General features: G+C 41.6%; 1 protein-coding gene across 5 annotated transcripts in view; it reads left to right on the top strand.

Moving 5' to 3' along the window:
* The first annotated feature begins 663 nt into the window (after positions 1-663).
* RESF1 (retroelement silencing factor 1) overlaps positions 664-25,479 on the top strand; it is a 40,353-nt gene continuing 15,537 nt past the window's right edge. The window contains exons 1-2 of one of the 5 annotated variants that reach the window (XM_079938014.1): positions 664-768; positions 2,117-2,209. The gene's annotated coding sequence lies outside the window, so the exon portion shown is untranslated. Of the gene's footprint in view, positions 769-822; positions 2,210-25,479 lie in introns of those variants that run through there. The other 4 variants (XM_079938013.1, XM_079938016.1, XM_079938015.1 and 1 more) reach the window with 4 other exon arrangements.

Below are 25,479 nucleotides of genomic sequence, written 5' to 3'. Positions count from 1 at the left end.
GTTACTTTATAGAGAAAATGGAGGAATTTGGGGAGGGGTTCTTATGAAGGAAAGTGCATGGTGAAAAGTGAGGGTGATGACAGTTTCTCATTGGCTGAGTTGCTGGGGTAGTCTGTTTCTTGTATGAACTGCAATGTACATCTTGCTCTTTGGGGCCTGTAATTGACAATTCCTTCTGTAATTGACTGGGAGTGGTACTGTACTGCATGAGAGCTCCCCCTTCTGGCCTCCCAACTCTATTTTGGTGAGGTTTCCCTTTATTAATTTTCACAACTTTCTCCTGTAGAAATCCCCCAGCAAAAAGAGTCTATTTCCTTTTCTTTTAGGAGGTTTCTCTGCGTTAATGGATGCTCCCCCTTGTTAGAAATTTTCAGCCCGGAGTTAGACTTACTGAATTGGCAATTTTGCAGATGGTGCTCTTCAGTCCCTTTTTAACAAATCCTTCGAAAGAATCTGATGCAAGTTAAAGGCGGAGAGCCACTGCTGGAGTTTTCTTCCTCAGATACGTGAACTAGCTTTGCAAGTTTGGGAGATGACTGGGGGGCGGGGCTGGCCCCGGACGCTACTTCATCCGATCGGCACTAGGACCCCGGCGCCGGGGACCGGGTCTCGCAGCTGCCGTTGCGCCCGGGGAGGGGTTGTACTGTTCCGGGAGCCGGGCCTCCAACTCGACCCGCCCCTGGAGGCGGACCCGAGTTGACTTAAACTCTGGGGCCGCCAGGCGCTGCGTTTTCCTCCGCTCGCCCTGGCTGGGTTGTGTGCCCGTTGGTGAGTTGGGGGTGGGGGGGCTTGGTTCCCGGCCGGCACTCGCACATCTTCTCTGGTCTTGGCTGGGCTGGGGGCACCGGGAGTCCAGGCGTCTGCGGGCGGGGCTGGGCGTGCGGCGGTGAGCGCTTTTGTTCTGTGGCGGGGACAGAGTGGCGGCTGCAGGGGCTCCGGGGGCTCGGGCCTCGGGCCCACGGTGAACGCGCCCCGCTGGCCGCCGCCCAGAGCTGGGCGGGCCCGCTGGGCTCGGCTTGTTGCCCTCCCACGGCGCGGGGCCGGCCCGGAGGAGCCGCGGACTCAGAGCCTGACCCAGAGGGCGGCGCCTCGCCGTGTGTTTTCTGTGGATCGCCTTACTCTTCACCGTAGAGGTCGCGGGTGCAGACTGCGAGGACGCATTTTGTTAAATTCCAAGGCGATTGGTTAGGCTGGATGTGAGAGTGGCTTATGTTGTTATTGATTTCCTGTCGCTGGCTTGAAAAAAAGATCTTTGTTTTGAATTTATTTTTCTAGTGTTTTCTTCCTCCCCACCCCCATTATGCAGAACCTCCCGAAACAGAATTGCTTCGCTTGCATCTCCAAGTGGCCCGCGAACGCGCTTGTGCCGGAGACGTTTTCTGTTCCTCTGCAATAGTTAGTCCCTCGAGGCATTTTTAAATGCACAAATGCGTACAGATTTTAGATGTTCTCGAGGGACGCGAATTCCCTAAGCAGATGACCTTAGGATCCTGAGTTCAGCAAGCTTCCGGAGAATCGTTTCACTGAAAACAATTTGTAATACTTCTAGTGCCTGTAATCAAAATAAAGAGAACAGCAAGTGATGGGGATGAGCTTGGGTGCATTTAAATAGGCGGGTCGCAGAGCTTGTTTGGGGATTTTTCTGATTAATGCGTTAGCTGTAAACCACAGTTAAGTTTTAGTATTATTATGCATGAGTTAAGGTTTTACTTATTTTTTTTTTACTGTATAGTTGGCTTCTTGTTTACTAATCCAATAAAGAATTAAGTTAAAGTGTTGTTTAGCGTGATAAAATAATAGTGGCCCAGGAGGAGCGCACGTGAATTATCACTTAAAAAGTGAACGGTATTTTAAGGCAGACCCAGTTTGTTTCTGTTACTTTGCCTTCTTAATAAGAATTCAGTAAACTTAGTTTGCTTTTGGTGCAACCTTAAGGAACAGTTTGCACAGCAATGTCGTGTCAAGTAAACAGATTAGTGTGTATTTTTATTACAAACTTAATGTGAACTTTATATAAATAAAATTCAACTATAATTTTCGTATTAAGTTATATATTATATATTTAAGTTTTATATTAAATTATTATCAGTTATAAAGTGTTTCTTGCTGTTCCTAGGACCAAAGAAGTAAACACTGTGGAGTGATACTGACACGTTTGGAAGGAAATGGGAACATATACAGTAATGAATGAGTAATATCATATTTAAAGGTAAGCGTGTCTCCTCTAAGTAGTCTACTCTAATTTATCTGTTGTGGAACAAAATTATTAAGTTGAATCAGCATTGGTTAAATATTAAACTATAGGATGCTGTGGATTTGACGTCAAAGCTTGAGAAATATGGTTGGCATAGCATGGAGAATTCAGCTGTTCATCTTTGCAAGAAAAGGAATAGAAGATGATGGTGAGGTGACTGTGGTCTAAGTTACTGAGGAAGAGGTCTACTTAACATTATTCTCTACATGGTTTGTTTCTTATTTTTTAAATTCATCATATGTGGCACATGGGGTTGGAGGAAGGCAGCACAGAGCAGAACTCTGGGAGAACCATCCCCTGAAATATAAACCTATAAAGCCAAAGAGGTCATTTCAGGGCTTCCATCCTGTAAACTCCAAGTAGTGTTAGGAAATCTGTAATGATTAAGACCATGGTCCCTGCAGTCAGACTGCTGAGCGTCAGATTTTGGCTCTACCGCTTGCCATCTCTGCAACCTTGGGAGAATTATTTAACTTCTCTGCCTCAGTTTTCTCATCTTCTGTGAAATGGGGGTAACCATAGTACCTAGCTCGCAGGATTGTTGTGATAAGTTAATGAGTTTGGTAGATAGAACACACTTGGAAGAGCTCCTGGTAAATGGTAAGTGCTTAATAAATCTTAGCTGTTGTCATGAGAAGAAATATATTTTATGGCCTAAGAAAATTAACAGTGTCTTACAGGAGATTCAGTTTGCTCATTTAAGTGCTAAATCAATTTATCGAGTTTGTGTTGATTAAACCCTTGACTGTAGATGATGTTGGAGGTTCTGTTTTTGTAAGGAAGTACCAGACACAACTCTGTTTTTTACCTGCAGCCGTATTTTTTTAATTAATTAATTAATTAATTAATTAATTTTTGGCTGTGTTGGGTCTTTGTTGCTTTGCGCAGGCTTTCTCTAGTTGCGGCTATGGCTTCTCATTGCGCTGGCTTCTCTTGTCGCAGAGCACAGGCTCTAGGCTCGTGGACTTCAGTAGTTATAGCATGCAGGCTCAGTAGTTGTGGCTCGCGGGCTCTAGAGCGCATGCTCAGTAGTTGTGGTGCACGACTCAGTTGCTCCGTGGCATGTGGGATCTTCCTGGACCGGGGCTCGAAGCCGTGTCCCCTGCATTGGCAGGAGGATTCTTAACCACTGCGCCACCAGGGAAGCCCTAAAGGTACAATCTTAAAAAAAGAAATGTAATCTTGTGGACCTTTGAAGAATTCTAAGTGCTTTGTTGACAAACAGCTATGTAGTGTGTCTATGCTTGATATCCTAAGTGTGCTTGTAAATTGAAGGGCAGTGTTAGAGCCTAGCCTGTTGAGGTAAATGTCTCAAGTGATTGCAGAGATTTAATGACAGTCACTAAGATTTTCTTGAGATGTGTTAAATTACAAGACTTCATTTGTAAATGAAATCTTAACTTGTAGTTAAAATTGTGGTTAAAGAAATTATATTGTCCGCTTAGGTTTCAAGAAACAAAAAATCATACGCAAACTTTTTTAAGCCCCCAAAGAGAATTTATTGGATCACATAACTTAAGAGTTCATGTGAGAAGATATACAGATTGCCAACAAACACAAGAAAGGATGCTCAACATCACTAATCATTAGAGAAATGCAAATGTAGGTGATACTTACAATGAGGTATCACCTCACACCAGTCAGAATGGCCATCAAAAAGTCTACAAACAATAAATGCTGGAGAGGGTGTGGAGAAAAGGGAACCCTCTTGCACTGTTGGTGGGAATGTAAATTGATACAGCCACTATGGAGAACAGTATGGAGGTTCCTTAAAAAACTAAAAATAGAACTGCCATCCCACCCAGCAATCCCACTACTGGGCATTTACCCTGAGAAAACCATAATTCAAAAAGAGTCATGTACAACAATGTTCATTGCAGCGCTATTTACGATAGCCAGGACATGGAAGCAACCTAAGTGTCCATTGACAGAGGAATGAATAAAGAAGATGTGGCACATATATACAATGGAATATTACTCAGCCATAAAAAGACATGAAATTGAGTTATTTGTAGTGAGGTGGATGGACCTGGAGTCTCATACAGAGTGAAATAAGTCAGAGTATGCTAACACATGTATATGGAATCTAAAAAAAAAAATGTTTCTGAAGAACCTAAGGGTAGGACAGGAATAAAGACGCAGACATAGAGAATGGACTTGATGACACAGGGAGGGGGAAGGGTAAGCTGGGACGAAGTGAGAGAGTAACAATTGACTTTATATACACTACCAAATGTAAAATAGATAGCTAGTGGGAAGCAGCCGCATAGCACAGGGAGATCAGCGAAGTGCTTTGTGACCACCTAGAGGGGTGGGATAGGGAGGATGGGAGGGAGACACCAAGAGGGAAGAGATATGGGGATATATGTATACGTATAGCTGATTCACTTTGTTATAAAGCAGAAACTAATACACCATTGTAAAGCAATTGTACTCCAATAAAGGTGTTAAAAAAAAAAAGTTCATGTGGCTCGACTTTCAGGTTTGGCTGGATCCAACATATGAATCTGAAAGCAAGTTTTAAAGACTTGAGACACTGTCTTGAAGTTCTGCTGTCTTCTTTGGCATTGACTTCATTCTCAGGCACAGTTCCCCCTTCATTGGGTAGCCCTAACATCTCCAGGTATATAGCCAGTCAGCTTCAACTTGCACAGAGCATGTCTTTTGTCTGGTTGCTCTGCCAGGTCTATAATTATATTAGTGCTTATCGTGTCATGTGCCCGTGTCTGTGCTAACAACTGCAAAATGTTTTGTTTTTTTAAACTGTAGTTTACAGATATAATTCATATATCATATTCATATAATTGTTTATTCACTTACAGTGTACAGTGGTTTTGCATATATTCACATAGTGTGCAAGCATTACCACAATCACTTTTAGAACATATTCTTGCCCCCCAAAAGAATCTCTACTCATTATACTCTCCATATATTCTCTATACTCTCCATTCTCCCCCAACCCACGCATCTCCAGGCAACCGTTAATCTAGTTTGTCTCTAGATTTGTGTATTCTGAACACTTCTTATAGATGATGTCATGTGTGATCTTTTATGACTCTTTTCTCACCTAGCATGATGTTTTCAAGATTGATTCATGATAAGCATGTATGTATTTCATTCCTTTTTATTAGCAAATAATAATTCCATTGTATGGTTATGCCACATTTTGTTTTCCTTTCATCAGTTAACACACATTTGGATTGTTTCCACTTTTTGGCTACTCTGAATAATGTTGCTGTGAGCATTCATGTACAAGTGTTTGTATGGGCATACATTTTCAATTCGTGTATGTATATATCTAGGAGTTGAATTTTTCTGTCATATCATATGGTAACTATTTTTGACCTTTTGAGAAATTGCCAGACTGTTTTTGATGAACCATATACATTCTCAGTAGTAACAGCAATGCATAGGAGTTCCAGTTTGTCCACATCCTTATTAACACTTGTCTTTTTGATTGTAGCTATCATAGTGAGCATTAAGTGGCATCCGTGATTTTATTAATGATGTTGAGCATCTTTTTGTGCATATTGCCTATTTGTATATCTTTGGAAAACCTGTCTATTCAAAACCTCTGTTAACTTTAAATTCAAGTTGTTTTTATATTATTGAGGTGTAAAAGTTCTTTATATATTCTGGATTCTAGTTTCTTCCTAGTGATCATATATATGAGGGTTTGTTTTTGGATTCTATTCCATTGATCATTGTCTATCCTAGTTCAGTCCCACATGACTTTGTTTACTCTAGTTTTGGGGTTTTTTTTTAGCCATTGGTATTAGTTATTATAATTAGTTGTTGCATAATTACCCCAAATATTAGTGGCTTAAAACAGCAAATAGTTATTATCTCATATAGTTACTACTATGGGTCAGGAATCAGGGAATGGCTTAGCTGAGTGGTTCTGGCTCAGGGCTTTTCATGAGGCTGCTGTCAAGATATTGGCAGGAGCTGCATACAGTTTTTGAAGGCCTAACTGAGGCTCAGGGATTTGCTTCCAAGATGGCTCACTCACATAGCTGTTGGAAGGAGGCTGTAGTTTTTTGCCATGTGAGTATCTCCATATTTTGCCTGAGTGTCCCGATGGTGTGACTGCTGGCTCTTCCCCTTCTCATCAGGTCCTTTCAGATGGGCAGCAGCATCACTGGAAACCACAGAGGTTCAAGGTACAAGGAAGGAAGCCTTGCAAGATCATCAGTACCATTAGAGAGAGCGCAAAAAAGCTAAAAAGCCTCCCAGTGTGATGTGCGGCCTTGCTCAGTGGTAGCTCTTCTTATTAATTTGCAATTACTATTTTAAGATCTGCTGGTAGTGGAGATTCTCCTGCAGATGTTGGGGGGGGGGGTTGCTGTGGCTCACGGGGACAAGGACGTTGGCAGTAGCAGTTCTGGGAAATACCCGTTGGCATAAGGCCCCACCAAAGAGCCTGTAGCAGTTTACTCTAGCTTTGTAGTTTAAAGTTTTGAAATTGGTAAGTGTGAGTCCTTCAACTTTATACTTTTTCTCAAAATCAATTTTAGGGTCAGGTTCTCAATTTCTGCAAAGAAGACATCTGGGACTTTGGTAAGGGTTGTAATGAATCTGTAGACCAATTTGAGGAGTAGTGCCACCTTGAGAGTATCAAATCTTCCAGTCTATGAATGTGGGATGTGTTTCCATTTATTTAGGTCTTTAATTTCTTTTGGCAATGTTTTGAAATATTCAGAGTGTACAATTTTCACTTTTCGTTAAATTTATTCCAAAGTATTTCTTTCTTTTTGCTGTTACTGTAAATGGACTTGTTTTCTAGATTGTTTTATAGAAATAAATTTGGTTTTTGTATATTGAGCTTGTACTAGGCGACCTAGTCAAACTAGTTCTAGTTTTTTATTAGTTGGATTCCTTACAACTTCCTATATACAAGATGATGCCATCTGTAAGTAGAGGTAGTTTTATTTCTTAATTTCCAATCTGGATGTCTTTTATTTTTTTTCTTTTTGCCAAGTGCCATGGCTAGAACCCCTCCTACAATGTTGAATGGAAGTGGCAAGAGCAGATATCCTTGTCTTGTTCCGGATCTTGTAAAGGGAAAAACAGGCTTTAAAGCTGTGGCTTTTTTGTAGATGTCTTTTACCCAGTTGAGGAAGTTCCCCTTTGTTTCTAGTTTTAGTGTTTTTATCTGAAAGGGTGTTGGATTTTAGGATGCATTTAATTTCAGTCGTAGTAGATGCTTTTTCTACATGTGCTTGAGATGATCATGTTGTTTGTGTCCTTTATTCTATTGATGTGTTATATGACATTGGTTCAACATAAAAAATAAAAAAATCAATCTTGCATTTCTGGGAAAGTACCAGTTGGTCATGGCATATACTGACTTTTATATGCTGTTATATTTGGTTCGCTAGTATTTTGTTGAAGATTTTTGCATCTATATTCATAACAGATTGTTCGGTAGTTCTTTTTTTCTTTTCTTTTTTTTTTTGCGGTATGCGGGCCTCTCACTGCTGTGGCTTCTCCCACCGCGGAGCACAGGCTCTGGACTCGCAGGCTCAGCAGCCATGGCTCAAAGGCCCAGCCGCTACGGGGCATGTGGGATCCTCCCGGACTGGGGCACGAACCCATGTCCCCTGCATCTGCAGGTGGACTCTCAACCACTGTGCCACAAGGGAAGCCCATGGTCTGTAGTTTTATTGTGATTTTATGTATTTATTTATTTTCTGATTTTAGTATTGGCCTCAAAATTGATTTGGGAAGTATTCCCTCTTTTATGTTTTAGAAGTTTGTAGAGTGGGTTTTAAATGTTTAAATTTTTGGCATGAATCACCAGAAAGCCATCTGGGCCTAACCATTTCTTTTTGGGTTGTTTTTTGGTTACTAATTCAATTTCTTTATGGGTCTGTTGTGATTTCCTGTATCTTCTTGAGTCATTTTTGGTCAGTGTGTCTTTTGGGATTCTCTGCACCCAATTCCAGTGTGTGTGTTTGTGTGTGGGGATCCCCACCGTACTACCAACAAGCAGTTCTCTGGGGACATCAGTTGGGTGTCCTACAATTCAACTTGTTACCAAGTCCAAACTCCCTCTACTTGCTGCACGACAGGCCAGTAAATCGGGAGACGAGGTGTTGAGGGAAGGAATATGACTTAATTCCGAAAGCCGGCAGACGGAAAAGATGGCAGACTAGTGTCTCAAAAGAACCATCTTGTTGGGGTTTGGATGCCAGTTTCGTTCATAGAACAGAGACGGGGAGATGAGGAAGTGAAGTAAAAAGGCCATAAGTTTTGCAAATATCCCCTGGAATGGCAAGCCTCAGGGAGGGGATGTGTTAATTTCTTCTTTCTTGCAGCCATCCACAGGTGGACAGGGTCTGGACACTTAACATTCAGGGGTAGGGTTCCCTGAGACAGGCCATTATGTATAGACATTATCCTTTTAGTGAAAAAAAGCAGTGGAAAGCAAAGGTTAAATAAAGTAAAAGAACCAGATCCAACATGTAGTTAGATTTGGCTCTTACCTGTTACAAACTCAGTTCTGACACTATCTACCCAGAAATGCCAGCAGATTCCACAGGTTGAAGCCTCAGTCCCACAAGTTGCCTCACCCCCCACTTCACATGCACAAGCCTATACTGTCACCTGTGCTTCTGACTGGGTACAGATTGGAGGTTCCCAGGACCAACCCTCTCCTTTTTTTTTTTTTCTTTACATCTTTATTGGAGTAAAATTGCTTTACAATGGTGTGTTAGTTTCTGCTTTATAACAAAGTGAATCAGTTATACATATACATATGTTCCCATATCTCTTCCCTCTTGCGTCTCCCTCCCTCCCACCCTCCCTATCCCACCCCTCTAGGTGGTCACAAAGCACCAAGCTGATCTCCCTGTGCTATGCGGCTGCTTCCCACTAGTTATCTGTTTTACGTTTGGTAGTGTATATATGTCCCTGCCACTCTCTCACTTTGTCACAGCTTACCCTTACCCCTCCCCATATCCTCAAGTCCATTTTCTAGTAGGTCTGTGTCTTTATTCCCATCTTACCCCTAGGTTCTTAATGACGTTTTTTATTTTCTTAGATTCCATATATATGTGTTAGCATACGGTATTTGTCTTTCTCTTTCTGACTTACTTCACTCTGTATGACAGATTGTAGGTTCATCCACCTCACTACAAATAACTCAATTTCGTTTCTTTTTATGGCTGAGTAATATTCCATTGTATATATGTGCCACATCTTCTATTTCCATTCATCCGATGATGGACACTTAGGTTGCTTCCATCTCCTGGCTATTGTAAATAGAGCTGCAATGAACATTTTGGTACATGACTCTTTTTGAATTATGGTTTTCTCAGGGTATATGCCCAGTAGTGGGATTGCTGGGTCATATGGTAATTCTGTTTGTAGTTTTTAAGGAACCTCCATACTGTTCTCCATAGTGGCTGTACCAATTCACATTCCCAACAGCAGTGCAAGAGTGTTCCCTTTTCTCAACACCCTCTCCAGCATTTATTGTTTCTAGATTTTTTGATGATGGCCATTTTGACTGGTGTGAGATGATATCTCATTGTAGTTTTGATTTGCATTACTCTAGTGATTAATGATGTTGAGCATTCTTTCATGTGTTTGTTGGCAAACTGTATATCTTCTTTGGAGAAATGTCTATTTAGGTCTTCTGCCCAATTTTGGATTGAGTTGTTTGTTTTTTTGTTGAGCTGCATGAGCTACTTTTAATTTTGGAGATTAATCCGTTGTCAGTTGCTTCATTTGCAAATATTTTCTCCCATTCTGAGGGTTGTCATTTGGTCTTGTTTATGGTTTCCTTTGCTGTGCAAAAGCTTTGAAGTTTCATTAGGTCCCATTTGTTTATTTTGTTTTTATTTCCATTTCTCTAGGAGGTGGGTCAAAAAGGATCTTGCTGTGATTTATGTCATAGAGTGTTCTGCCTATGTTTTCCTCTAAGGGTTTGATAGTTTCTGGCCTTACATTTAGTCTTTAATCCATTTTGAGTTTATTTTTGTGTATGGTGTTATGGAATGTTCTAATCTCATACTTTTACATGTACCTATCCAGTTTTCCCAGCACCACTTATTGAAGAGGCTGTCCTTTCTCCACTGTACATTCCTGCCTCCTTTATCAAAGATAAGGTGACCATATGTTCGTGGGTTTGTCTCTGGGCTTTCTATCCTGTTCCATTGATCTGTATTTCTGTTTTTGTGCCAGTACCATACTGTCTTGATTACTGTAGCTTTGTAGTATAGTCTGAAGTCAGGGAGTCTGATTCCTCCAGCTCTGTTTTTCGTTCTCAAGATTGCTTTGACTATTCAGGGTCTTTTGTGTTTCCATACGAATTGTGAAATTTTTTGTTCTAGTTCTGTGAAAAATGCCAGTGGTAGTTTGATAGGGATTGCATTGAATCTGTAGATTGCTTTGGGTAGTAGAGTCATTTTCACAATGTTGATTCTTCTAATCCAAGAACATGGTATATCTCTCCATCTATTTGTATCATCTTTAATTTCTTTCATCACTGTCTTATAATTTTCTGCATACAGGTCTTTTGTCTCCTTAGGTAGGTTTATTCCTAGATATTTTATTCTTTTTGTTGCAATGGTAAATGGGAGTGTTTTCTTGATTTCACTTTCAGATTTTTCATCATTAGCGTATAAGAATGCCAGAGATTTCTGTGCATTAATTTTGTATCCTGCAACTTTACCAAATTCATTGATTAGCTCTAGTAGTTTTCTGGTAGCATCTTTAGGATTCTCTATGTATAGTATCATGTCATCTGCAAACAGTGACAGCTTTACTTCTTCTTTTCCAATTTGGATTCCTTTTATTTCCTTTTCTTCTCTGATTGCTGTGGCTAAAACTTCCAAAACTATGTTGAATAAGAGTGGTGAGAGTGGGCAACCTTGTCTTGTTCCTGATCTTAGTGGAAATGGTTTCAGTTTTTCAGCATTGAGGACGATATTGGCTGTGGGTTTGTCATATATGGCCTTTATTATGTTGAGGAAAGTTCCCTCTATGCCTACTTTCTGCAGGGTTTTTATCATAAATGGGTGTTGAATTTTGTTGAAAGCTTTTTCTGCATCTATTGAGATGATCATATGGTTTTTCTCCTTCAATTTGTTAATATGGTGTATCACCTTGATTGATTTGCGTATATTGAAGAATCCTTGCATTCCTGGAATAAACCCCACTCAATCATGGTGTATGATCCTTTTAATGTGTTGTTGGATTCTGTTTGGTAGTATTTTGTTGAGGATTTTTGCATCTATGTTTATCAGTGATATTGGCCTGTAGTTTTCTTTCTTTGTGACATCCTTGTCTGGTTTTGGTATCAAGGTGATGGTGGCCTCGTAGAATGAGTTTGGGAGTGTTTCTCCCTCTGCTGTATTTTGGAAGAGTTTGAGAAGGATAGGTGTTAGCTCTTCTCTAAATGTTTGACAGAATTTGCCTGTGAAGCCATCTGGTCCTGGGCTTTTGTTTGTTGGAAGATTTCAATTTCAGTGCTTGTGCTTGGTCTGTTCATATTTTCTATTTCTTCCTGATTCAGTCTTGGCAGGTTGTGCATTTCTAAGAATTTGTCCATTTCTTCCAGGTTGTCCATTTTATTGGCATAGAGTTGCTTGTAGTAATCTCTCATGATTTTTTGTATTTCTGCAGTGTCACTTGTTACTTCTTCTTTTTCATTTCTAATTTTACTGATTTGAGTCTTCTCCCTTTTTTTCTTGATGAGTCTGGCTAATGGTTTATCCATTTTGTTTATCTTCTCAAAGAACCAGCTTTTAGTTTTATTGATCTTTGCTATCGTTTCCCTCATTTCTTTTTCATTTATTTCTGCTCTGATTTTTATGATTTCTTTCCTTCTGCTAACTTTGGGGTTTTTTTGTTCTTCTCTAATTGCTTTAGGTGCAAGGTTAGGTTGTTTATTAGAGATGTTTCCTGTTTCTTAAGGTAGGATTGTATTGCTATAAACTTTCCTCTTAGAAATGCTTTTGCTGCATCCCATAGGTTTTGGGTCATCGTGTCTCCATTGTCATTTGTTTCTAGGTATTTTTTGATTTCCTCTTTGATTTCTTCAGTGCTCACTTCGTTATTAAGTAGTGTATTGTTTAGCCTCCATGTGTTTGTATTTTTTACAGATCTTTTCCTGTAATTGATATCGAGTCTCATAGCATTGTAGTCGGAAAAGATACTTGATACAATTTCAATTTTCTTAAACTTACCAAGGCTTGATTTGTGATCCAAGATATGATCTATCCTGGAGAATGTTCCATGAGCACTTGAGAAAAATGTGTATTCTGTTTTTGGATGGAATGTCCTATAAATACCAATTAAGTCTATATTGTTTAATGTATCATTTAAAGCTTGTGTTTCCTTATTTATTTTCATTTTGGATGATGTGTCCATTCGTGAAAGTGGGGTGTTAAAGTCTCCTACTATGAATGTGTTACTGTCGATTTCCCCTTTTATGGCTGTTGGTATTTGCCTTATGTATTGAGGTGCTCCTATGTTGGGTGCATAAATATTTACAATTGTTATATCTTCTTGGATCGATCCCTTGATCATTATGTAGTGTCCTTCTTTGTCTCTTGTAATAGCCTTTTTTTTAAAGTCTATTTTGTCTGATATGAGAATTGCTACTCCAGCTTTCTTCTGATTTCCATTTGAATGGAATATCTTTTTCCATCCCCTCACTTTCAGTCTATATGTGTCCCTAGGTCTGAAGTGGGTCTCTTGTAGGCAGCATATATATGGGTCTTGTTTTTGTATCCTTTCAGCCAGTCTGTGTCTTTTGGTGGGAACATTTAATCCATTTATATGTAAGGTAATTATCGATATGTATGTTCCTATTCCCATTTTCTTAATTGTTTTGGGTTATTTATTGTAGGTCTTTTCCTCCTCTTGTGTTTCTTGCCTAGAGAAGTTCCTTTAGCATTTGTTGTAAAGCTGGTTTGGTGGTGCTGAACTCTCTCAGCTTTTGCTTGTCTGTAAAGGTTTTAATTTCTCCATCAAATCTAAATGAGATCCTTGCTTGGTAGAGTAATCTTGGTTGTAGGTTTTTCTCCTTCATCACTTTAAATATGTCCTGCCAGTCCCTTCTGGCTTGCAGAGTTTCTGCTGAGAGATCAGCTGTTAACCTTATGGGGATTCCCTTGTGTGTTATTTGTTGTTTTTCCCTTGCTGCTTTTAATATGTTTTCTTTGTATATAATTTTTGACAGTTTGATTAATATGTGTCTTGGCGTGTTTCTCCTTGGATTAACTTGATTAACTCTTTCCTTTCCCATATTAGGGAAGTTTTCAACTATAATCTCTTCAAATATCTTCTCAGACCCTTTCTTTTTCTCTTCTTCTTCTGGAACCCCTTTAATTCAAATGTTGGTGCGTTTAATGTTGTCCCAGAGGTCTCTGAGACAGTCCTTAGTTCTTTTCATTCTTTTTTCTTTATTCTGCTCTGCGGTAGTTCTTTCCACTATTTTATCTTCCAGGTCACTTATCCGTTCTTCTGCCTCAGTTATTCTGCTATTGATCCCATCTAGAGTATTTTTAATTTCATTTATTGTGGTGTTCATCATTGCTTGTTTCATCTTTAGTTCTTCTAGGTCCTTGTTAAATGTTTCTTGCATTTTGTCTATTCTATTTCCAAGATTTTGGATCATCTTTACTACCATTATTCTGAATTCTTTTTCAGGTAGACTGCCTATTTCCTCTTCATTTGTTAGGTCTGGTGGGTTTTTACCTTGCTCCTTCATCTGTTGTGTGTTTTCCTGTCTTCTCATTTTGCTTGTCTTACTGTGTTTGGGGTCTCCTTTCTGCAGGCTGAAGGTTCGTGGTTCCCATTGGTTTTTGTGTCTGTCTCCAGTGGCTAAGGTTGGTTCAGTGGGTTGTGTAGGCTTCCTGGTGGAGGGGACTAGTGCCTGTGTTCTGGTGGATGAGGCTGGATCTTGTCTTTCTGGTGGGCAGGTCCACATCTGGTGGTGTGTTTTGGAGTGTCTGTGGACTTATTATGATTTTAGGCAGCCTCTCTGCTAATGGGTGGGGTTGTGTTCCTGTTTTGCTAGTTGTTTGGCATAGGGTGTCCAGCACTGTAGCTTGCTGGTCATTGAGTGAAGCTGGGTGCTGGTGTTGAGATGGAGATCTCTGGAAGATTTTTTCTGTTTGATATTATGTGGAGCTGGGAGGTCTCTTGTGGACCAGTGTCCTGAAGTTGGCTCTCCCACCTCAGAGGCACAGCACTGACTCCTGGCTGCAGCACCAAGAGCCTTTCATCCACACGGCTCACATCACAAAAAAGAGGAAAAGGGGAAAAAATAATAAATCTTGCTCTCAAAGTCCACCTCCTCAAATTGGGATGATTCGTTGTCTATTCAGGTATTCCACAGATGCAGGTACATCGAGTTGACTGTGGATATTTAATCCGCTGCTCCTGAGGCTGCTGGGAGAAATTTCCCTTTTTCTTCTTTGTTCACACAGCTCCCGGGGGTTCAGCTTTGGATTTGGTCCCGCCTCTGCGTGTAGTTTGCCGGAGGGCGTCTGTTCTTCGCTCAGACAGGACAGGGTTGAAGGAGCAGCTGATTCGGGGGCTCTGGCGCACTCAGCCCAGGAGGAGGGAGGGGTTAGGATGCGGGGCGAGTCTGCGGCTGTAGAGGCAGCAGAGGCCAGCGGGACGTTGCTCCAGCCTGAGGTGCCCTGTGCATTCTCCCAGGGAAGTTGTTCCTGGATCCCGGGACCCTGGCAGTGGTGGGCTGCACAGGCTCCCGGGAGGGGAGGTAGGGATAGTGACCTGTGCTCGTACACAGGCTTCTTGGTGGCAGCAGCAGCAGCAGCAGCCTTAGCGTCTCATGCCCGTTTCTGGGGTCCTCGCTGATCGCCGCGGCTCGCGCCCGTCTCTGGAGCTCCTTTAAGTAGCGCTCTTAATCCCCTCTCCACTCTGGACCCCACGGCCACTGGCTGGTCCACTGTGTTCAGGAAATTCAACAGGAACCCTGGCAGCTCCTCAATGTCTGCTAGTATTGGAGGGTGTCCTGCAGAGGCTGGGGGTGGCGCTGTTTCATCGTGGGGAAAAGGATACTGGCAGCAGAAGTTCTGGGAAGTACTCCTTGGTGTGAGCCCTCCCAGAGTCTGTCCCCAACCCTCTCCTTGAACTTCAGACACCAGTCTCAAGCCCAGGTTGATGCCGGTATTTCTGATTGATTGGTAAGAGGTTCTAAGACACCCCGCCTCTGTTCAATCAATTTGCTAGAGAGGCTTACAGAACTCAGAGCAACATTTTACTTACTAGATTACTGGTTTATTGCAAAGGATATTAAAGGATACTGTTACACAGTACTCAACTGAGTGAATTTGAGGAACTAATTGGCTTTTTTCAACAATTCATGAATTGAGAGTAAATTGGAGCTCGAGGAGCTGTACAGAATGGAAGCCTTTTATAGAAACCGGGGCCAGAGAAGGAGGTTATTAGCAAAATAAAAGAAAGTATTGTTTCAGGCAAGGTTACCTCACTAGTTCTGACAAGGAAATTCCAGAAATTTAAGTCCTGGGAGATTTTGAAACTGCAATTAAATCTTAGTTTTTTGTCCTGGGGGCAAGTGGCTCCAACCTAGGGCCTGTTTTTTTTTTTTTTTTTTTAACAATAGGAATCATCAACCAGATGGAAGAGATGTGTAGGGTGAAGTACATGGGAGAAAGGGATGTGGAGCTTCCATGCCACTTCTCCCCAGATCATGTGTTCATCAACCCTGAAGCTCCCCAACCCTGTACTTTGGGGTTTTTATGGAGACCTCTTTACACAGTCATGATTGATTAAATCACTGGCCATTGATGATTGATTCAACCTCCAGCTCCTCTCCCCTCCTGGAGCTGTCAGAGTTTGCAGCAGAGAAAGGTTTATTGCAAGGCCATGCAAGGAGATGAGGAGGCTCATGCCCTGAAAAGTCTTGAGCTCCCTGAAGGGTTTCAGCAAAGCATTTTTAAAGGCCAGGTGATTGGGGCGGGGCTCTCAGGGTATGTGATCAGCTTGCGCACAATTCTCTGATTGGCTGATGGTGAGGCAGCAGGGTGGGGTCACAGGGGTTAACCTTATCAGTCCCTCGGTTCCAGAAGGCCTGGGGATACGTGCTCATGATCATCATGTAGTTTGTCCAACAACTCAGGAAATTTGCATCAAATACTATTATCTAGGTACTTCAGAGAGGAGCTAAAGCAGAGGATATGGGGGAAGGCCTGTCGCAGGAAGGCCCCATAGGGTCCTGCTGTGTTACAAAATCATCTGGTTGGTTCTCCTGGCACCCAGCCTACATCCTTAGGTGCAGTCAGAAAGTCACCTCAGTGACATAACAAGGCACCTTTATCACTCTCACTAAGGAAAATCCGAGGGTTTTAGGAGCTTTGTGCCAGAAATGGGGATGAAGACCTAATAATGTATTTCTTTTTATAAATTACAGTATCACAGGGGTTTGTCCTTTTCATCCAAATGATCTGATACAGTTGTTCATAGTGTCTCTTTTTAAATGTAAGGTTGGTAGTAATGTCCTTATTCCTGAGTTTAGTATTCTCTCTTTTTGTATTCTTGTGGCTAAAGTTTATGACCACAAAGGATACAGTATAGGACCAACAGGAAGAAGATGTGCATAGGCAAAGTCCATAGAAGTCAGGTGTGTGCTTCCAGATTCTCCCTCCATTGAGAGCTGCATGGACATGCTTTCTCTGCAGCTGGAGACTGCAGGAACACATGGTCTCAGGAAGCAATTATATACAGTAAAAATTCTTAAAGACCCTAAAGAACATTTGTTTATGTAGGTTACATCAACATTTACTGCATTAAAGACTGAAACAGGAATTTTTAAAAACTATTTTATTTAAAAATAACAGTAGGACTTCCCTGGTTGGCGCAGTGGTTAAGAATCCGCCTGCCAATGCAGGAACCACGGGTTCGAGCCCTGGTCCAGGAAGGTCCCACATGCTGTGGAGCAACTAAGCCCATGTACCACAACTACTGAGCGGGCACTCTAGAGCCCGCGAGCCACAACTACTGAGCCCATGTGCCACAACTACTGAAGCCCGCATGCGTAGAGCCCGTGTTCCGCAACAAGAGAAGCCACCACAATGAGAAGCCTGCGCGCTGCAATGAAGAGTACCCCGCACTCGCCGCAACTAGAGAAAGCCTGCGCTCAGCAACAAAGACCCAACGCAGCCAAAAATAAATAAATGAATAATAATTTAAAAAACCGCAGTAAATCCTTACATGTTAATATAAATGTTTTCCAAAACAACACAAAACACTAGTGAAAAGAGTGGCATTGTTTTGTATTTTTGCAAATCTCTTTAATGTCTGGTTAATAGTTGGATTCTTACATCTGCTTCTGCATTCAGTTTCTTGCTACATGTTACTTTAGTTGAAGTAGTTGAAGGATGTTTATTGGATGACAGAAATTCATCTTCAGTAGGTCACTCTTTCATTATGCTCCTAAAGATTCACTGCTACAATTTCTATCAGTTTTTACATTTTCCTTCTATATGATCATGTCATTGGGCAAAGTGTTGTGGCTAGCGTGGCTTAGAGCACGGGATTATTTACAGCTGAATGGTGGGCATTCCTTCTCATCCAGCAGAACTTGAATGGCTCCCCTATGCTGGTGGGGAAGGAAGACAGTACTGATCATGGGGGTAGGGGGCGCTCGGAAACCATTAATCTAATTTACTCCAGACTGTTGCCATCATCTTCAGTATAACTACAGGCCAATGGAAGATCTTAATCTAGGGACACTTAGAAACTCAGCAGCTGCTGACTTTGGGAGTGGATGTCCTTGGAGCTGTGTCCTTGGGCAAAGGCCCGAATACCTCATCCTATTAGTCATGATTTCTCATGGTTTCCTGATTAGAACCCTCTTGTGTACATTTTTTAGACTGTAGTTATGGCTCTGAATTTAACTGCTTGCTAGATCTGTCATCCTTTACTTGACCCTGCTGACAAGAAGGTATATTTTGTCCTATATGTTTCTTCTGGTACTTGAGGTCTCTTTGCATCATTAATCTTAACCTCCAGTTTTATAGAATCTGAATCTTAACCCCATGACAACAAAATGCCTCTGTTGTAGTTCTTGGAATCCTGTCAACAACCTGGGACTACCAGAGCAAACACTGTAATGCGCCTATTATGACAGTGGTAACTAACAGGGAGGAGATTTTTATCAGATTTCTCTTCAGAGGCATTTCAGCATACTTTATGGGAACTGTTCACTTCTACTCAGGGAGTTTGTCTACCTCAAGAGGCACAGAATTGCCTCATTCCTATTGTAATAAGTGATGCCTTTTTCCTAATGCAGTTTGTACCCCAATAGAGTATTGTTAAGTAGCTTATACGTGCCTACCAAATATTAATCATCTCTACTTGAGGCAGTTGTCAGGGATTTCCAGATACTTGAGACCACTGCCCCTCTAATGGGTCATGTTTCCTTGAGGTGGGAACCTCGAGGGTCCAAATGAGTTGCTTGGCAGAACTCCAAGGAAGGATAACTGACTTCTTCTTGTGTGTGCTCTGTGATCTTTAGTTCCCACTTTAGGGAATAATACACCTAGAAAAGGTGGTCTGCAATTTGTCTGACCTCTACTATATAAGACACAACAAACTAGTGTAAACTTTCTAGCCCCAGTGATCATCGCATTGCTCTGAATTGCCTGCTGCCCATCATGATGAGTGCCAACACCTCATGCTGTACCGAGATTAATCAATCGGGAAAATGAGAGCGATTTATTCCCGCTTCTCCCTTCTCCCAGGAGAAAGCCGTGTTGCTCTGACTGGTGAACCTTGATGGCATCTGGGACATATGGGGAACCTGGTTGTGGCCTGCTCATCCTGCTGAGAGTCACTGTCTAGTCACTCTTACCCAGTGTTACCTAAGAGGAAGTATAATTAAGTAGCGTATCTGATTGTGTTGGCCTGTGCTTCTGTATCGAATTTGGAGCTAGGTACCTGAAAGATTGGAGAGTAGACATGTAGGTGAACAACTTCACCATGGGGCTCTGATGACCTTTCTTTTCCTTTAAAAGTCTCACAGGCAAAGCTTAGCTTAATCTCAGTCTGACCCACACCTTGGCAGGACACCCCACAGGTCCTCCTGGCAGCCTCCTGAGAAATGCCACAGTGTGGTTTCTCTTTCTCCCTAGTTCCACTTGCACTCAAGACTTGACAGCCTCCCTTCCCTTGGGGTGTAAGTGCAGGCTATGAAATGACTGCGGTTTACAGTTCTCATCCGCCTTGGTATTACCTAGTGGGACTAGGGACACTGAAGTTGGTTTTGCTGTTTGAGTGGGTAAAAAACTACATAGGAATCCATTCAGTCTTGTCTCCTTTCTATCTGCAGCAGTGTAGAGAGCCGACCTAACAGCTGGGATAGTGGCCCTGCCAGCCGCGGCGCTCCTGCTTAGGACTGCTTGGCTTCGTGCATTTGTTGTGACCATTAAATGTATTTATTCAAAACAGTTCTTGACATAAATTTTCAAGTGTTAGCTGTTACTATTTATAAGTTGTGTTATAAAGGTAGAATTTAGGGTAGTCTATTCTTGAAAGCCTAATTCAAGGACTGATAAAAGCCTTATTTCTCTTAGGACTAAGGACACAAAAAGTCAGAGCTGGAATAGGTTGAGTAAATCTTGATACTTTAGGAATTCCTCAGAAGTGGGTTTTACCACTTACGTGTTGGTATTTGTGGTTTTGTTGATTTTAAAGAAGAATCTATAGCTTTTTCCATTGGAGATGAGTTTTGCAATGAAAAATACTGGTTTTTCCTCAATTTATTCACATCAGTGGACCCTCCAAATAAACACATTAGAAGTGGAACTAAAGACATAAGGGAAGGTTCCAATTTAAAATACCAGAAGAGATATATGTTTTTTTCAGGTATGAGAAGAGTACTATACTTTTTAAGAAATCTTGTATTTTTGAGGTACTGAAATGCTTACAGATGAAATCATGTAATGTTTATGGTTGACACAGATGTGAAGGGAGGGGTGGAGACTTTTTCCCATTTGCAGGTTTAAATAGGGACTTCTGTTTAACTTGGTGTTCAGCAGTTATAGATAACGTTTATTCATTTGACAAACATTTATCGAAGCCTGCTAGACAACTGTCTAGATATGCATCTTTTTTTTTTTTTTTTTTTTTTAAATTTCCGGGCCATGCCACGCTGCATACTAGTTCCCTGACCAGGGATGGAACCCGTGGCCCCTGCAGTGGACACCCAGAGTCTTAACCACTGTTCTGCCAGGGAAATCCCTAGATATGCATCTTTTGCTTTGCCCTGAGACAGTCTTTTTTTTTTTTGCGGTACGCAGGCCTCTCACTGTTGCGGCCTCTCCTGTTGTGGAGCACAGGCTCAGCGGCCATGGCCATGGCTCACGGGCCCAGCCGCTCCGCAGCATGTGGGATCTTCCCAGACCGGGGCCCGAACCCGTGTCCCCTGCATCAGCAGGCGGACTCTCAACCACTGCGCCACCAGGGAAGCCCCCAAGACAGTCTTTTTAAAAGCCTATCACTTGGCTTTTAATAGCATTGTCTTTCACTATAATAATGTTCCAGTTTCTTTGATAAATTAATGGTTACCCTTGCATATAAAAAAATTCTTGATGTGGCTTAATTTGCCCTTTCATGTTCTGTTTCTTACTACTTTGGCCTAAAGTAAGCCTGGCCATGGCAAACCATAATATAATAGGTCCATTTCAGTAGAGTTTTTTCTCTTGGTGGTTGTAAGTACTTGTGCATTTGTGTTGAAGATAGATATTAATATGATTATTCTTCAAAGGTATGATTTTTAGGTTATTTTTTGGTTTGTAATTTTCTGTAATAAGGCTGACGTCAAATAAAGGAGGCTTTCCAGTTAAACCATATTTGCATTGTATGGATATAGAATATTTTAAAATAAAAAAAACACAAGCCTTTTCTTAACGTTAGTAAGATCTTTATGAAGATTTTATGTGAAAATCCACATGCATTGTTACATTTATAGTCTACTGCAGCCATTCACTTCCCTTTTTTTCCAGCTTCACTAATTCATCTTAATTTCACAGTTTACAACTTGCTATTTACAACTTCCTATGCCATGGATTTTAGTGACTTGCTTTCTTCCCACTTTTCTCATAGGAAGTAATAGTAATAATATATATAAGATTTCAATCCAGAGACTGTCAGACCTAAAGATAGACTTTAGGGGTTTTTTTTAATTAAAAATTTTAAAAGACTGTTTTTGTGATGACACACAGGAAGCCTCTATGGACTCTCTCTTTGGAATAGGAGTATATTAATTATGACTCTAAATCCCCCCAGTGTAGACCATAGCACTTTATCAATGTCAACACACCCGGGCTGCTTGCCTCCCTTCCCAGTGAGGGCCACCACAGTTCATCAGCATCAACATATTAGTATTGCTTGTTCTCCAAACCATAAAGCCTACAGCCAGATGGGTGGGTTAGTAGAGCCAAATTTTGTGTGGCTATATCAAGGATCATTATTTACAGTTTGCTAATTTGCCTATACCTATTCACAGTTAGGAAGATTCCCCACAACAGAATATAAGAGTCCAGTGCTTTCATAGCTTGCTGGCACATACACCTGTCACTGGGCTGCTTGCTGACCCTTTTGCCACTTGACAAGAGTACATGAACTATTGGATCCAAACCATAGTAAATGCCAGAGAGGAGAGAACCTTAAAACTACAAAGCAGCCAATGGACAATTGTGCACTAACCTGCAACCTAAAGTACTCCAGTTTTTTGATTTTTTTTTTTTTAATCTGCACTGGAAACTAGAAATGTGGGTGTATATAATATGTTGAAAACTCCTATTTCCTTGTAGATTTTTTTTTTTTACCGCCCCCCCCCCTCCCGCCAATTCTGTTCACTATTGAAAGTGGGGAATTGAAGTCTTTGACTCTTGGTGAATTGCCTATTTTTCACTTTGTGTTTTGCTTCTTGTATTTTTTTTATATAAATTTATTCATTTTTAAAATATTTTTGGCTGCATTGGGTCTTCGTTGCTGCATGGGCTTTCTCTAGTTGCAGAGAGCGGGGGCTGCTCTTCGTTATGGTGAGCGGCCTTCTCATTGTGGTGGCTTCTCGTTGCAGAGCATGGATTCTAGGTGTGTGGGCTTCAGTAGTTGTGGCTCACGAGCTCTGGAGCGCAGGCTTAGTAGTTGTGGCACATGGGCTTAGTTGCTCCGCAGCATTTGGGATCTTCCAAGATCAGGGCTTGAACCCGTGTTCCTGCATTGGCAGGTGGATTCTTAACTACTGCACCACCAGGGAAGGTCCCTACTTCTTGTATTTTAATGCTCTCTCTCTTTTTTTAAATTTAATTTTATTTATTTATTTTACTTTTGGCTGCGTTGGGTCTTCGTGGCTGCACGCGGGCTTCTCATTGTGGTGGCCTCTCCTGTTGTGGAGCACCAGCTCTAGGTGTGTGGGCTTCAGTAGTTGTAGCACACGGGCTCAGTAGTTGTGGGTCACAGGCTCAGTAGTTGTGGTGCACGGGCCCAGTCGCTCCGAGGCATGTGGGATCTTCCCGGACCAGGGCTTGAACCCGTGTCCCTTGCATTGGCAGGCATATTCTTAACCACTGCACCACCAAGGAAGCCCTTAATGCTCTCTTAAGTGCATATATATTTATAGTTGTTATATCTTGCTTGGTGGACTGACCCTTTTATGGTTATAAAAAGTCCCTCTTTAGTAACATTGTTTTAGTGTATTTTTTCTGAAAATTAGTATAGTCATTCTCCCTTTATTGTGACTATTGTATGCCTAATATCGATTTTTTAATCCTTTTTTAAAATTTATTTATTTATTTATTTGGCTGTGCCGGGTGTTGGTTGCAGCTCAAGGGATCTTTGTTGTGGCATGTGGGATCTTTAGTTGCAACAAGTGGGATCTTTTAGTTGTGGCATGTGAGATCTAGTTCTCTGACCACACCTGAGTCCCTGCATTAGGAGTGCAGAGTCTTAACTGCTGGAATACCAGGGAAGTCCCTCTTTTTTTATCCTTTTATTTTCAATCTGTTTTTATCTTTGACTCAAAGGTATGCCTATTGGAGACAGCATATAGTTAGCTAGCCATTTTTAAAAAATATAGTCTGACATTGTCATTTGGATTGTTTAATCCACTCACTTTTTTTTTGTTGTTTTTGTTTTTGCGGTACGCGGGCCTCTCACTGTTGCGGTCTCTCCCGTTACGGAGCACAGGTTCTGGACGCGCAGGCTCAGTGGCCACGGCTCACGGGCCCAGCCGCTCCACGGCACGTGGGATCTTCCCGGACCGGGGCACGAACCCGCGTCCCCTGCATCGGCAGGCGGACTCTCAACCACTGCTCCACCAGGGAAGCCCAATCCACTCACTTTTAATGTTATTATGATATAGTTGGATTTACATCTCCTGTTTGTACTTTTTATTTTCTGTCTCATATCTTTTTGTCCCTCACTGTTTTCTTTTGCATTAAGTGAATATTTTGTAATGTAGCATTTTAACTTCTTTAATAATTTTTCAGTATATTTTTTTATTTTATGGAATCACAAATTACTTTATTTTATTTTATTTATTTTTGGCTGCATTGGGTCTTTGTTGCTGCGTGTGGGCTTTCTCTAGTTGTGGCGAGTGGGGCCTACTCTTTGTTGCGGTGCACGGGGCTTCTCATTGCAGTGGCTTCTTTTGTTGTGGAGGGTGGCTCTAGGCACGTGGGCTTTAGTAGTGTTGGCTCATGGGCTCTAGAACACAGGTTCAGTAGTTGTGGCGCGTGGGCTTAGTTGCTCCATGGCATGTGGGATGTTCCCAGACCAGGGATTGAACCTTTGTCCCCTGCATTGGTAGGCGGATTCTTAACTACTGTGCCACCAGGGAAGTCCCACCTTTATTTTTTTTTTTAATATGTATTTAATTTTGGCTGTGCCAGGTCTTAGTTGTGACATGTAGACTTCTTAGCTGTGGCATGCATGTGGGATCTAGTTCCCCAATCAGGGATTGAACCCCCGCCCCCTGCATTGGGAGCCTGTTGGAGTCTTACCCACTGGACTACCAGGGAAGTCCCACAAATTACTTTTAAAAAAATCATATTTGTTTTCACCTTTAAAGGTCTTAAGCATTTAACATCTGATTTGTTATATTTGTGATTTTTAACCAAGTTAAAAGACTGTCACTGGTGTGTGGGGGGGGAGTAGAGAGCTGAATAATGTAGGGCCCAGTGAGGTTATTTGTTGTGTTTTTTGAGTACCAGTAATCCTGGCGTATGTGCATGTGTGTGTGTGCCTGTGTATGTGTAACTGACTTAATCCAGTTAGAGACAGGTTGATACTGGGAATACAGGGAAAGGGAGTGGGATTTTCTCTCTCTCTCTCTCTCTCTTTTTTGTTTTTTGACTGTGCTGCGCGGCTTGCAGAATCTTAGTTCCCTGACCAGGCATCGAACCCGGACCCATAGCAGTCAAAGCACTTAGTCCTAACCACTGGACCACCAGGGGATTCCTGGGAGCAGGATTTTAAATGTAGAGATTTGATACTATAAGTACAGACTTCATTTACAAGGCTCTGTCTTATAGATTTGGTGACGGGAGGATGATAGGTAGTGCAATTTTTTTCCCTCTGAAATATAAGCAGCTGAGTAGGGGGAGCATGTGTATGGGTTGGGGTGGTGGGAGGGGAGAAGAATGGAAAAATTAAATTACTTCAATATAAATAAAATTTCAACAAAATGAAGTAGAATTGTCATGCACTGTGGATATGTGCAATGTGTAAACTCATTTTGTTGGCTTGTGTGTTTTTTCCCCAAAAACTTTGGCTACTCCTGTGCAGAGAGGTTCTTAAGTTCAGCCATAGCTGGAATTTGTTAGGTAAATGCCATGGCTGTCACAGGTGAGGGGAGATAAGAGGGCAGGGTGCAAATTTGGGGGCAAAAGAGTTAATTTTTCCAAGAAAAAATTAAATGATAGACCATGGAAATCCTGTCTCTGGTTATCTCCATTAAAATATATCTTCAGAAGGTCTAAGAATACATTGTATCTAAAAGTAGAGGCTGCAGTCAGGAAAAAGGTCTTTTCTGTTTTGTTCTGGGTTTTTTTTGGCTGCAGCAAGTGTCATGTGGGATCTTAGTTCCCCGACCAGAGATGAAACCAGCGCCCCCTGCAGTGGAAGTGTGGGATCTTAACTACTGGACTGCCACGGAGATCCCTTAATTCTCTCCTTTTAATTTAGGTAGTTCAAGGTTGGTTTTCCAGGATTCA

The sequence above is a fragment of the Stenella coeruleoalba genome (assembly GCF_951394435.1).
Source record: "Stenella coeruleoalba genome assembly, chromosome: 11".
Taxonomy (NCBI): Eukaryota; Metazoa; Chordata; class Mammalia; order Artiodactyla; family Delphinidae; genus Stenella; species Stenella coeruleoalba.
This window is presented reverse-complemented; position numbering and strand designations above follow the sequence as displayed.